The sequence below is a fragment of the Alexandromys fortis genome, unplaced genomic scaffold (assembly GCF_014885135.2).
Source record: "Alexandromys fortis isolate MF-2015 unplaced genomic scaffold, M_Fortis_MF-2015_v1.1 scaffold_40, whole genome shotgun sequence".
NCBI classification, from domain to species: domain Eukaryota; kingdom Metazoa; phylum Chordata; class Mammalia; order Rodentia; family Cricetidae; genus Alexandromys; species Alexandromys fortis.
The window spans coordinates 8,417,041-8,429,430 of NW_026067966.1; the positions used below are offsets into that span (position 1 = coordinate 8,417,041).

The window sequence follows — 12,390 nt, forward strand, 5'->3', positions numbered from 1 at the left end:
CATAAAGGTCAGAATTCCAAGCAGTATACTTGAATAAAGCAGGATTCACATGACTATCAAAAAGCATAAGCATTCCTGAAGGGAAAATACCAAGAAAAGCGTAAAGCTATGCTGATAACACTGTCAGGATGCAACAGCAGGGCACCCATTCATAAAAATAATACCCAGATTGTATACCGGGCATCCTTATCTTATGGAGAACAGAACATAGCTCGGGTGATAAGAAAGTCAGAAAACCCAAACATCTGCTTGGGTCCTGGAGGAATAAATCAACATTTGAAACCATTCTAGTTACTATGGAGACCCTTAGGAGCTACTGGACACTGGTACAGCTTTCCTCGGAAGCCACATTTGCTTCTTGAGTTCATTTGAATTCATTGTAATGAAGGACAAGTTTGTTTACTTTAAAATGCAGGTGTCAGTGTCTCTGATCCTGTTCCCCTTTCTTCTCTCCGGAGACTTGAATGTAGCAAAATTGAGGGTGTGAATAGTTATCATTACTCATCATTCTGTGTACAACAGATTCTGCCACCTCATAGACTCTGCTATGACAGGCCCATAAACAAGTATGCAGGCTTAGATTAGCCAGTGGTCTCAGTTAAAGCCAAAGCACGTGATGAAATACAGTGAAAAAAAAAAACAATATGATCACAGGAACTGCAGACCACGAAGGCACTTAATGATACATAGGTTTGTCTTTGGTGTAATGGCACAAGGCTATAAGTTATATATTATTAACTTATTAAAGAAAGTTTGGCTTTTAAGGAGGTTTTGGAGATGCAGATAAGAGGCTCTCTGGGTCAGGCTAGTTAACCATAGCTGAGTTGCTAATCTTCATGATCCGTGAAAGACCATGTCACGAAACAGTAAAAGGTAAAAAGCACTATAGGAAGGCATCTCATACTAAGCTCTGGCCTCGATATCCATGTATGTGTGTACACACACACAGACACACACACACACACACATACACTAGTCTAGTTAACTTATTTCTTCTCTTTTTCTGTAGAACGTATTTTTATTAGGTTAAAATATTCTTTGATGAGCAGCAAGTATTTATGTGGAGAGTTCAGAAAATCAACTTGTGACTATTTATTTGCTTTGCTTTGATTACAGCCATGATTGCACACATTCCTTCTAGTGGTTTCCTGCAAATCTGTCTCTGTCCCTATCTGATCACAGGAAAAAGTACAGGAAGGACAGCGTTCTCTTCTCAAGATAACATTTTTAGAAGAGTTCCAGTGCTTTTTCCCTGACACATCAGGTGAAAGAATTTGTTAATTTGGTCCAAGAACTCATGGCCAGGCACAAACTCAATTTCTATGTTTTTGGTCATATATTCAGACACCAGCTTTGAGAAACTCTCTACTCCCCTATCCTCCAAAGGCGATGTGTGTCCTGTCACCAGGTGAAAGGGAGGGGTGACGATTTCTTCACCTGAAGCTGCTAAGCCAACCACCACACTGACCCGCTAACCCGACCCCCACACCTGACCCCTGTCTTTGTGGGTTGCCTGAAGGGCTTCTCTCACCCCCCTCATACTGCCAATAGTCTTGAAGGAGTAGTCCACTCCTCCCATCTGGCATCTCAGTGAGTACTTCCTGAATGGGTTTACTGAAATCTTGGGGGTTAATACAGTCAGAGGACCTGAATGCTTTGGTCTTTGAGAATTTGTCTTTATTGATGTGATGTCAATGATCTGGCATACACCAGCCACTTTACATCCCATGATCACTGCCAACTCCCGGGCTTCCAGGACAAAAATGGAACAGACAGAATCAGTCTCTGGTTCAAATGCCACAACCGAGAAGGCAGGCTTTATCCAGAGGGGCTGTAGGGTCAGTTTTAGCGGTGGAGTTGTCAACCACAACAGTGTACTCAGAAAAAGTACTGGTTTCCGTGAAATGACAAAAGGACTTTCCTTTGCAAGCAAATCTGCCAGTACCATCTGGCATTAATCCTTACTCTGGAGCGACTCTCATGTTCTGGCAAAGGTTTGTTTTTGGACTCAGACAAAAGTAAAATGGGATGACACTATCACCTGCCTTATGTTTAGTAACCCCCTCACCAACACTTTCCACCATTCCAGCACCTTCATGTCTCAAGATCACCAGAACACAACCCTCGAGATCAGCTCTGCTCAGGGTACAGGTATCGGTGTGGTAAATGGCAGTGGCACTAATCTTAATTTGACTCCGTGAGCCTTTGGAGGTGTTACTTCTATCTCCTCTATGGAGAGAGGTTTTCCGGCCTCCCAGGCAACTGCAGCCATTCACCTGATCACTGGGTTCTCTCCTTCAACAAGTTCAGGTCCGTGCACTGATCATCTACCTATTTCTTCTCCCTAAGGAATATGTGCCATCATAAAAGGAGACTATCTCTACCTATGTATCTATCTACCTAACTATTGGTCACTTAGAGACTGCTATGTCTACACTCAAGGCTATACATTTAATATTATAACATTCCATTTTGTGTTCTTTAGCTGATTAATAACATACTGTACAATATGAGAAATCATAGAAAGTATAGCATAACCATTTCATAGCACACAGATACATGCAACCATATCCAACTTTTTCACGTCAGTCTCAAAACTTTATTCTTTTATAATATTTAGGAGCTGATATTATTTGTTATGCCAATAATTGTAAAATTGTAACATATTTTTGTTACTACTTTATCCACTTTGCTATTGGTAGTGTTGATGAAACGGGTGATAACAGTGATTCTGTAAAATCTTCAGAGTGACACCCATGCTGGCCATGCCACAAAAGGGACTCAGAAAAATAAATGTTCTTAAAATGTTTATTTATAGTATGAATAATAGATGAAAAGTAAATGCTGTCAGTGATTCCCTAGAAACAAGATGCAGGGAAGGCTGACACATGAAGTATTAGGAACTGAGAAGCAAATCTAAATCTTACCACTTAGGGACCCTTAGAGCTCTTTCTATTAGATACAAGATATATGGGGAAACTGCTAAAATTATACAAAGCAACCAACCATTGCAAAAAAAATCCATTAAAATCACACAGAATTCAGCATAATTAAACTGAACATTTTTAAATGAAAATATCACTATTGTTTTGTGCTTTTAAATGCCAAGGAATTCTGAGAAGGGATGTTTGCACAACACAGCCTTGAGGAAGGTGAAAGGGATCACCACTACCCACGCCCTCATTTCCTTCATTCTCAAGTTGTTTGTTGTTTGCTTGTTTGTCTGCTTTCTGAGGCAGCTCTAGCTCTTCCTGGAATGTGAGGTGAAGGAACATGTGCAGACTTGATGAGTGTAGTCAGGAAAAAGCAAAAGAGAGTTCTGTCCTGTCCTGTGTTGTGCAAACACCCCGTATCAGAGGCCCTGGGTCTCTCCTGGGAGCACCCAGACTCTGGACAGGATTTAAAATCAGAGACTTAGAACCATATACACTGGAGAGCTTGGCCTAAAATGATGTATGGAGCTGAGCCAGTAAAACATTCTAAAACAATATAAAATGCAGGAACTTTAAACTGAAGTTATGAGGGAAAACGGCCCACAAGAATACCATTTGATTATGGTATTAAATGAATTTTCTGGTTTTCTGAGCCCATATGCCTAAATTTAGTCGGCTTTTGTAATACGTTTTTGCAATAACAAGTCTGATCCACCCCTACCAAAACTGCATAACCATTGAAGAAAGTTACTCAATAGGTTTTTATATATTTCATCATCCATTTACATATCTCTTATGAAACTCATTGCTAGGATTTTGTCAAACTGAAGTATAGTTTACATTTATTCAAAAATTGTACATGAACACCTATAACAGCTTGATTGTAATTGCCAAGGATGGCACACAAGGGGATATTTTGATGATTATGAATTTTCATCATCACTAAAATACCTAGCATCTTCATTATGCTGGTAATTACCTGAGTGTACAATTTTGTCAAATATCATTAAATGTCTATTTAAGGTGGGAAAATTTCCTCTATGGTAACCATACCTCACTATACTTCACTTAGAAATGCTGTAGTCATTTCTAAAATTACTCCCAGGAAGTTGATTTTTAAGAGTGTAACGGCGTAAACGAATGCAGACAGATTGTCAAAATATATACAGCTTTAATGGAGGAAAAGACTTACAGAACCACCGTTCCCGCGGAGTCCAGGAAAGCAGAAGCGAGCGCTGGGAGCACGCTCGCCAAATTTATAGGAAAACTTTAGCCTGAGGCGAACACGCCCCCTAAGGGGTGGGACTTATCCCTACATCTCCCCCTTTTGTCTAAAGAAGACAGAACTAAACCAAATACAACTATATACAATAATAACAAATAAATATAACAAACAATACTGAGAATCAAAAGTTTTGCTAAACATTCTATCTCAAGGAGTCTAAATAATGTAGAGAGTAACTACAATTATATAATCTTCAACTCCATCAAAGATCCGAGAAGGGAATAAATATTACTTAACAAACGAGATATATCCAAAATGTGTAACAATTGACAAAGACAACTGACTACCTGGGCAATCACCCAAAGTCTCGTTTGCAATGTTGAGTCAACCAACTTTGGCTAAGGCCTAACATAACTGACATACCATTATTAAAGGCAAGGAACTTTTCAAAACTATCTTACCCTGTCTTGGCAGGATATGACAGTCCTGTTGTATCCATTGATGCACGCTCTGTATCTTTGTCAGTGGTTGAGGTATGGGCTTTTCTTAACCCAAAGGCCAGTTCTGCCAAGAAGACAAGCTCCCAGTGGAGTGTCTTTGGTGCTCAACGTTCTCTCGGGAATAGAGCGGTGTTGCCAGGAGCAATTGTGTCTCACTATCACGAAACTCTGAGTTATATTAAAGGCCATATTCTACAGCTCTCCAAAGAGGTTGAAGATTATCTATCTATACTGAGTATAATCTCTATATATCTAAAGAACCTGATTAGTCTAATTACAAATGACAAACTTAGATGACTATTAATCTATATAATTCTCAATATCTATCTAACTTAAAGACTAAAACAATAAACAACTGTGCAATATATGAAGACAATGATCTTCATCTGTAAACAATGTCATTACATATCAAATGTAAACAATGTTATTACATAAATAGTATCAGAGGTAGAAATGTACATTGTGATATGGTAGATGTATCAATACAATATAAGCATATTCTTATACAAAAATAGAGGTAGGAACACTCACATTCAATATTCAATATGTCAATATACAGAAAACAGTACCAATACAATTTTCTAAAAACAGTAACTCACAAATACCAATCATCCCATCAAACCAGTTAATCCCCCCCCCTTTTTTTTTTTCGAACATACCCCTAATTCCATAAAACATCTCCCCATCCCCTCAACCCCAAACCAACCACTAAAAGATGTCCCTAACCCTGAGGGCAAACTCTGTTGGGAGAGGGGACGTCGTCCTCTAAGATTGCTTCAAGCTGACATGGGGGCGATGTTCTCCTTAGGGGCTCCTGTGAAAGCAAATGATGGTAAAATTCCCAAATTAACCTTTGACCTAAGAAAATTATAACTAGTCCCTGAGCACTTTGAGAAGGTCCGGCCAGAGTGTTGTCAAAAATGTGCACCATTCGAAATTGTCTTGTGCAGTTGGTACCAAAAAACAGGTCTCATATTAGCGCGTAAAAAAGAGAAAAAGAAAAAAAATATTCATGACGTCATAAAAACCAGGTTGAGTTGATGTTGTGGGGCCCCATCTTCATCCTGGAAACTTCAAAAATTACTGTAGGGAAATTTGTTGCTTGTTATGGGAAATTTAAACATTAACAACAAGGACATATTCTGACATATAAAGAAAGACACAGATATGAGGAAAAGCAAAGAAAGTTTATCAAGTATATAATTATCCTCATTCTGTCCCATTTCATGGCTCCTGATCTGAGACAGAAACTCTGAGATATCTCTTATCAACAGGCTTGGAATTGAAGAGGGACTGAGCCATAGTCCAACTCCAAAACCAGCTCTACATATTTATAAAGAAGCGTTCAAAGAGAAAAAAGAAAATATATATATAATCAATACTTACTCATGTTACTGTTGAGTCTTAGTGGGTCGTAACTATTTTCCATCCATCAGTTATTAAATATTCAGGGTCCCTTAAATTCTTTGAAGATCAGTATTTTCCTGTGGAGATAAAAAAAAAAAAAAACCCTGCCCCCAACCTACCTGAATTCCTTACCATCAGTATGCTCGCCATCCTTGTGAATGAATTGTTATTTATCTTTTCCAAATGGCTTTTCTTCTTCATACCGAACCTTTATTAATTTTGACGGTATCCACAATTGTTCCTCACCTGTGGAGATAAGAGCAAAACCCCTTCCCCAACGCAGCACATCTCCTGGCTTCCATTGTGAGGTCAGCACATCCTTGAAATAAACTGGTTGATTTAGTTCAGTAGACTTTTCCATTATCCAATGTCTTTCTGCAGCCGTTGTCCCCTTCTCATTAGCGTTAAGAAAATTCAAGGTTAACAAAGCATTATGTAACCTATTTCTGGGGGTGTTTTCCACCCCTTTCTGTTTATTCAACATATCCTTTATAGTTCGATTTGATCTTTCTATGACTGCTTGACCTGTAGGATTGTATGGTATACCTGTAACATGCTTGATATTGTAATAGTCAAAAAACCGTTTCATTTTCCTAGAGGCATAAGCAGGACCATTATCTGTCTTTATTTGTGTAGGTATACCCATGATAGCCATGACTTCTAATAAATGAGTGATTACTGAATCAGCTTTTTCTGAACTTAAAGCAGTTGCCCACTGAAAGCCTGAATAAGTGTCAATGGTGTGGTGAACATACTTCAATTTGCCAAATTCTGCAAAGTGAAACACATCCATCTGCCAGATTTCATTCCTTTGGGTGCCCTTTGGATTAGCCCCTGCAGGCAGTGGCGTTTGGTTATAGAAAGAGCAAGTAGGGCATTTCTTTACAATCTCCTTAGCTTGTTGCCATGTGATAGAAAACTCTTTCTTCAAACCTTTGCTATTAACATGATGTTTTTTATGAAATTCAGAGGCTTGTAGCACACTACCAATCAATAATTGATCAATTTCTGCATTACCTTGTGCTAGAGGACCTGGCAGACCCGTATGGGATCGGATGTGTGTTATGTACATAGGGCAAAGCCTGTTCCTGATCAAATCTTGAACCTGGATAAACAATGAGGTTAGTTCTGTATCATCAGGTATAAATTCAGCAGTTTCAATATGTAAAATAACTCTTTCTGCGTATTGTGAATCAGTAACTATATTAATAGGTTCTCTAAAATCCCTTAGCACCATAAGAATGGCATATAATTCTGCCTTCTGGACAGAATCATAAGGACTTTGTTCCACCTTACCCAAGTCTTCCGATTTGTAACCTGCCTTCCCTGTTTTATTGGCATCAGTATAGAATGTACGGGCTCCAGTTATTGGAGCATCACGGACGATTCGAGGAAGGATCCAAGAAGTTCTCTTTATGAAGTTAAGCCTCTTGCTTTTTGGATAGTTGTTATTAATGTCTCCCAAAAAATTAGCACAAGCTCTTTGCCATGTTTCATTATCTTCCCATAATTTCTTTAGTTCATCAGCAGTGAAAGGCACTATAATTTCTGCTGGGTCTATGCCTGCTAGTTGACGAAGTCTCAGCTTGCCTTTTATAATTAACTCAGAGACTTTTTCCACATAAGTTTTCAGTTTTTTACTTGGTTTATGTGGTAAAAAGATCCATTCCAAGATAATATCATCTCTCTGCATTAAAATTCCTGTAGGAGAAATTTTGGATGGTAATATGACGAGAATACAATCGAGCTCTGGATTCACCCTGTCCACATGTGCCTGTTGTAATTTTTCCTCAATTATTGTCAGTTCCTTTTCTGCTTCAGCTGTTAATTCTCTGGGACTGTTTAAGTCTTTATCACCTTCCAAGGTTTTGTTCAAATGAATTATTAGATCAGGTGTTATCCCAACAGCTGGTCGTAGACTGGAAATGTCTCCTAACAGTCTTTGAAAGTCATTAAGAGTCTGTAGGCGATCTCTCCTAATTTGTGCCTTTTGTGTCTTAATTTTTTGCAAACCTATTTTATAACCTAAATAATTAACAGAATCTCCCTTCTGTATCTTCTCAGGAGCAATTTGCAATCCCCATTTAGGTAAAAGTATCTTTATTTCTTCAAACAGTCTGTTCAAGGTATCCATGTTTGAATCGGATAACAAGATGTCGTCCATGTAGTGGTATATTATAGATTTGGGAAATTTCTTGCGTATTATTTGCAATGGTTGGTTCACAAAATATTGGCACAAGGAGGGGCTATTTAACATACCCTGGGGGAGGACGGCCCAGTGGTACCTCTTGGAAGGTTGAGAATTGTTGTAAGTAGGCACCGTGAAGGCAAATTTTTCTCTATCTTCTTTTTGTAAAGGTATGGTGAAAAAACAATCCTTTAAATCAATAACTATAAGAGGCCATCCTTTTGGTAATAAAGAGGGCAAAGGGATTCCAGATTGCAGAGGACCCATAGGTTGAATAACCTTGTTGATAGCTCTGAGATCTGTCACCATTCTCCATTTACCTGATTTTTTCTTAACCACAAATACAGGAGAATTCCAAGGGCTGGTAGATTCTTCTATATGTCCAGCATCTAATTGCTCTTGTACCAGCTGTTCTAAAGCCTGTAACTTTTCCTCAGCTAGAGGCCATTGCTTTGTCCATATTGGTTTCTCAGTCAACCATTTTAGAGGCAAGGCTGTTGGTATCTCTGAAGGGGCTTCAATTACTTGTTCTTGTATGGCCCGAATGGCCGGTTTTCTCCGTTTGTAATATCTTTTAATATTATTCTCAGAAATATAGGCTCTAGAAGTAGCAGGAATGTTAATTTGGGTATTCCATTGTTGTAATAGGTCACGACCCCATAAATTCATTGCAATATTGGCTACATATGGCCTTAATTTTCCTATTTGTCCCTCAGGCCCTATACATTCAACCCATCTTGTGCTCTGTCTTACTCGAGATAGGGTTCCAATTCCCAGGAGCTGAACATTTACATTCTGAAGAGGCCAATACGGATGCCAAGATTCTGGGGTAATGATACTTACATCAGCACCTGTGTCCAGCAGGCCAGTAATAAAAATGCCATTTACACACACTCTCAGCTTAGGTCTTTGATCATTTATAGAAGTTTGCCAAAACACACGTAACTCATCTTTCTGCTCATTATCGTTTGTAACAGTAGGCATGAGGTTTCCTAATTGTCCTGACGAGGCACGTTCTCTGCAGAAACTGGAAATGACTGAACCATGTTTGCCATGGGGGCCTGTGAGGCCCCCCCTCTCACGTTTCCCGTCTGTATCAGGTTGCCTTGTCTATCTCTTGTAGACCTGCATTCATTCGTCCAATGTCTACCTTTTCCACATCTTCTACATAAACCTGAAGGCTGAGTCCTCCTATTTCTGTTATTTCTAGAAGATGCATTATTATTATTTCTGAAGATCCGTTGTTTACAATTCCTTTTCATATGACCCATTTTGCCACAATTAAAACATTTGGTATTCTGGTGTCTCCTTTTACCATTGGAAATTGCTTCTTCTACCCATGCTTCAGTGCCATAATCAAATGTATCAACATCCAGTGTATGCAAGACCCATTCTTCCAAGGGTGCTGATCTGAACCTTAAAGGCCCCAAAATCTTTTTGCATTCCACATTTGCATTTTCATAAGCCAAAGACTCAATCATTATACGTCTTGCGTCAGGGTCAGGTATCCCTATTTGCACAGCCTTAGTAAGTCTTTGTAAAAAATCACTAAAAGGTTCTCTCAGACCTTGTTTAATTGTGACAAATGATTCCATTCTCTGTCCTGGGTCTTGTACCCTGTCCCAAGCCCTTAAGGCTGCTGTAGTGCATATGGAGAGTGTGTTTTCGTCCAAATTAGCTTGTTCCTGAGGGTCAGAAAAGCGTCCTTCACCTAGAATTTTATCTAGGGAGATGTCACTTCCCTTCGCCTTTTCTTGCTGTTCTAAAAGTCTAGCCTCTTGCCTGAACAAGCATTTCCATTTTAAGTGCGGCCCACTCTCAAGGACTGCAGAGCTCAGCTGGAGCCAGTCCAATGGCGTAGCTCTGCTTGTGGATGCCCAAGACTTTAGCATCTCTTTAACAAAAGAGGAATGCATCCCGAAAGTCATGACAGCCTGTTTAATTTCTTTGAGATCATTCATACGGACATGCTCCCATGTATCTTCCTTAATGACCCTAGGGTTTCTGGAACCAATCACCTTCTCTGTTGTTATTACTGGAAAGGCAGGTAGAGCTGTAGGTAGAGATTTGTGGAAATTGTCCCGGAGGGATTTACCCACAGATGTAGTTAAAATTTGCCTTTCTACCGTTTGTTCTTCTTCATCAGAATTTAGAAATTCCTCAATCTTTTCAATTCTATTCACCATTGCCTTCTGCAATGTCTGTATCTCCTGTCCAGAATTATGTTCCAAAGCCTTCATTGAGGATTCTAAAGTATGAAGTTTGTCCATTAGAGATAAGTTCTCATCTTTGGACATAATTTTTATGGCATAAACCGTGCCTTCTTGTATTGACAATCTTTCTGCCAATCTGTCATAAGCTTTAGACAAAATCCGATAGTCACATTCAGCAGTTTTGATTCTCTCAGTTACTATTTCAGTTCCTACAGAAAGGGACTGAAGCTTACAACCCAAATCAGCTGTTCCCTCTTCCATAGTAATGAGTTTCTCCTTAATATCAGCCACTAATGTTTCAGTTCCTACAGAAAGGGACTGGAGCTTACGATCCAAATCAGCTGTTCCCTCTTCCATAGTAATGAATTTCTCCTTAATATCAGCCTGTAATGTTTCAGTTCCTACAGAAAGGGACTGGAGCTTACGATCCAAATCAGCTGTTCCCTCTTCCATAGTAATGAATTTCTCCTTAATATCAGTCTGTACCTTTTTTAAATTTTCCTCAGTTGATCGAGTCATGTTAAACAAAGATCTGTTCTCCTCCTGGAGAACTTCAAACTGATTCTTGAGAAGATTGTTGTCATTCTCAATTGTTTTTAAACGTGCAACCTCTGCTCATAAAGACTTTATCATATTTCTATTATCAAACCATATAGTACCAAGGAAAACTACGAATCCCAGCAAGATCCATAGAGGTGGGGTGATAGACACCTCTTGTAAAATCTCCCACATGGTACAATTAAAAAAACTGTTAAATTCTTGAATGGTAACGTGTTCAGACATTTTAATTATAAAAGAAAATTTTTTTCTCTTACCTGCAATGACTGGTTCCTGCCGGTGGTGGTCTCTGTGGTTTTTGGAGCCTGTCTTGGAACTAGCTCTTGCAGACCAGGTCGGCCTCGAACTCACAGAGATCCACTTGTCTCTGCCTCCTGAGTGCTGGGATTAAAGGCGTGCGCCACCACAGCCTGGCCGCCTTGAACTCACAGAGATCCGCCTGCCTCTCTGGATATTATGGGCCTGAAGGCCGAGTGTATCTCGGACTCAGCCCTGGGGCCGGAGTCACAAACTAAGAAAATGACACCGGGAGCATGCTGTGTTAGCTAGCAGGCTACGCGCTTGAGTCGGGGGCAAAATAGCCCAACGTTGGACGCCAAAATGTAACGGCGTAAATGAATGCAGACAGATTGTCAAAATATATACAGCTTTAATGGAGGAAAAGACTTACAGAACCACCGTTCCTGCGGAGTCCAGGAAAGCAGAAGCAAGCGCTGGGAGCATGCTCACCAAATTTATAGGAAAACTTTAGCCTGAGGCGAACACGCCCCCTAAGGGGTGGGACTTATCCCTACATAAGAGGGACTGGAAAACTGTATCTGAATAACGAAAATAGTATTATTATTAAAATCCACAAGGACTTTGATTTCCCAGGATCCAGTTTAATGAATAATGATTCATTGATGGTGGCCTCAAGAGCACTTGTATTCCTTTGTCTCTCATCTTTTCCATCCATAATTTCAAAGAGATGAAATTTCCTGCCTCCTGGAGAGGGACAGCCGAGTGACAAGAACCAACATAACGCCTCACACAGTTCATTCACGGCTTTTACGGAACAAATTCTGCTTTCAAGATGCGAGCATTTCTTAGTTTTATTTGGAAAGTCATTACCTGATGAACAATTCTTGCTCAAGAGTGCCTTATCTGCACTCTTAAAGAGTGACAAAGCTCTCTTTAAGTCATAGCTATGTATTTCTCCCAAACAAAACACTGACTTCCACTGCAGGACAAAGAACATCACAGTATTCTAGAACTCTGGGGTAAAAACCATCTTATTTTAAATAAGTCATTTTAAAGACAAAAGCTAGAGAGGCAACTGTAAATGATACATGGAATGCCTTTCACTCATTATATATGTACCTTCCAG

General features: G+C 39.5%; 1 pseudogene; it reads right to left on the reverse strand.

Moving 5' to 3' along the window:
* Positions 1 to 1,213: 1,213 nt before the first annotated feature.
* LOC126508786 (alcohol dehydrogenase class-3-like) overlaps positions 1,214 to 12,390 on the reverse strand; it is a 28,878-nt pseudogene continuing 17,701 nt past the window's right edge.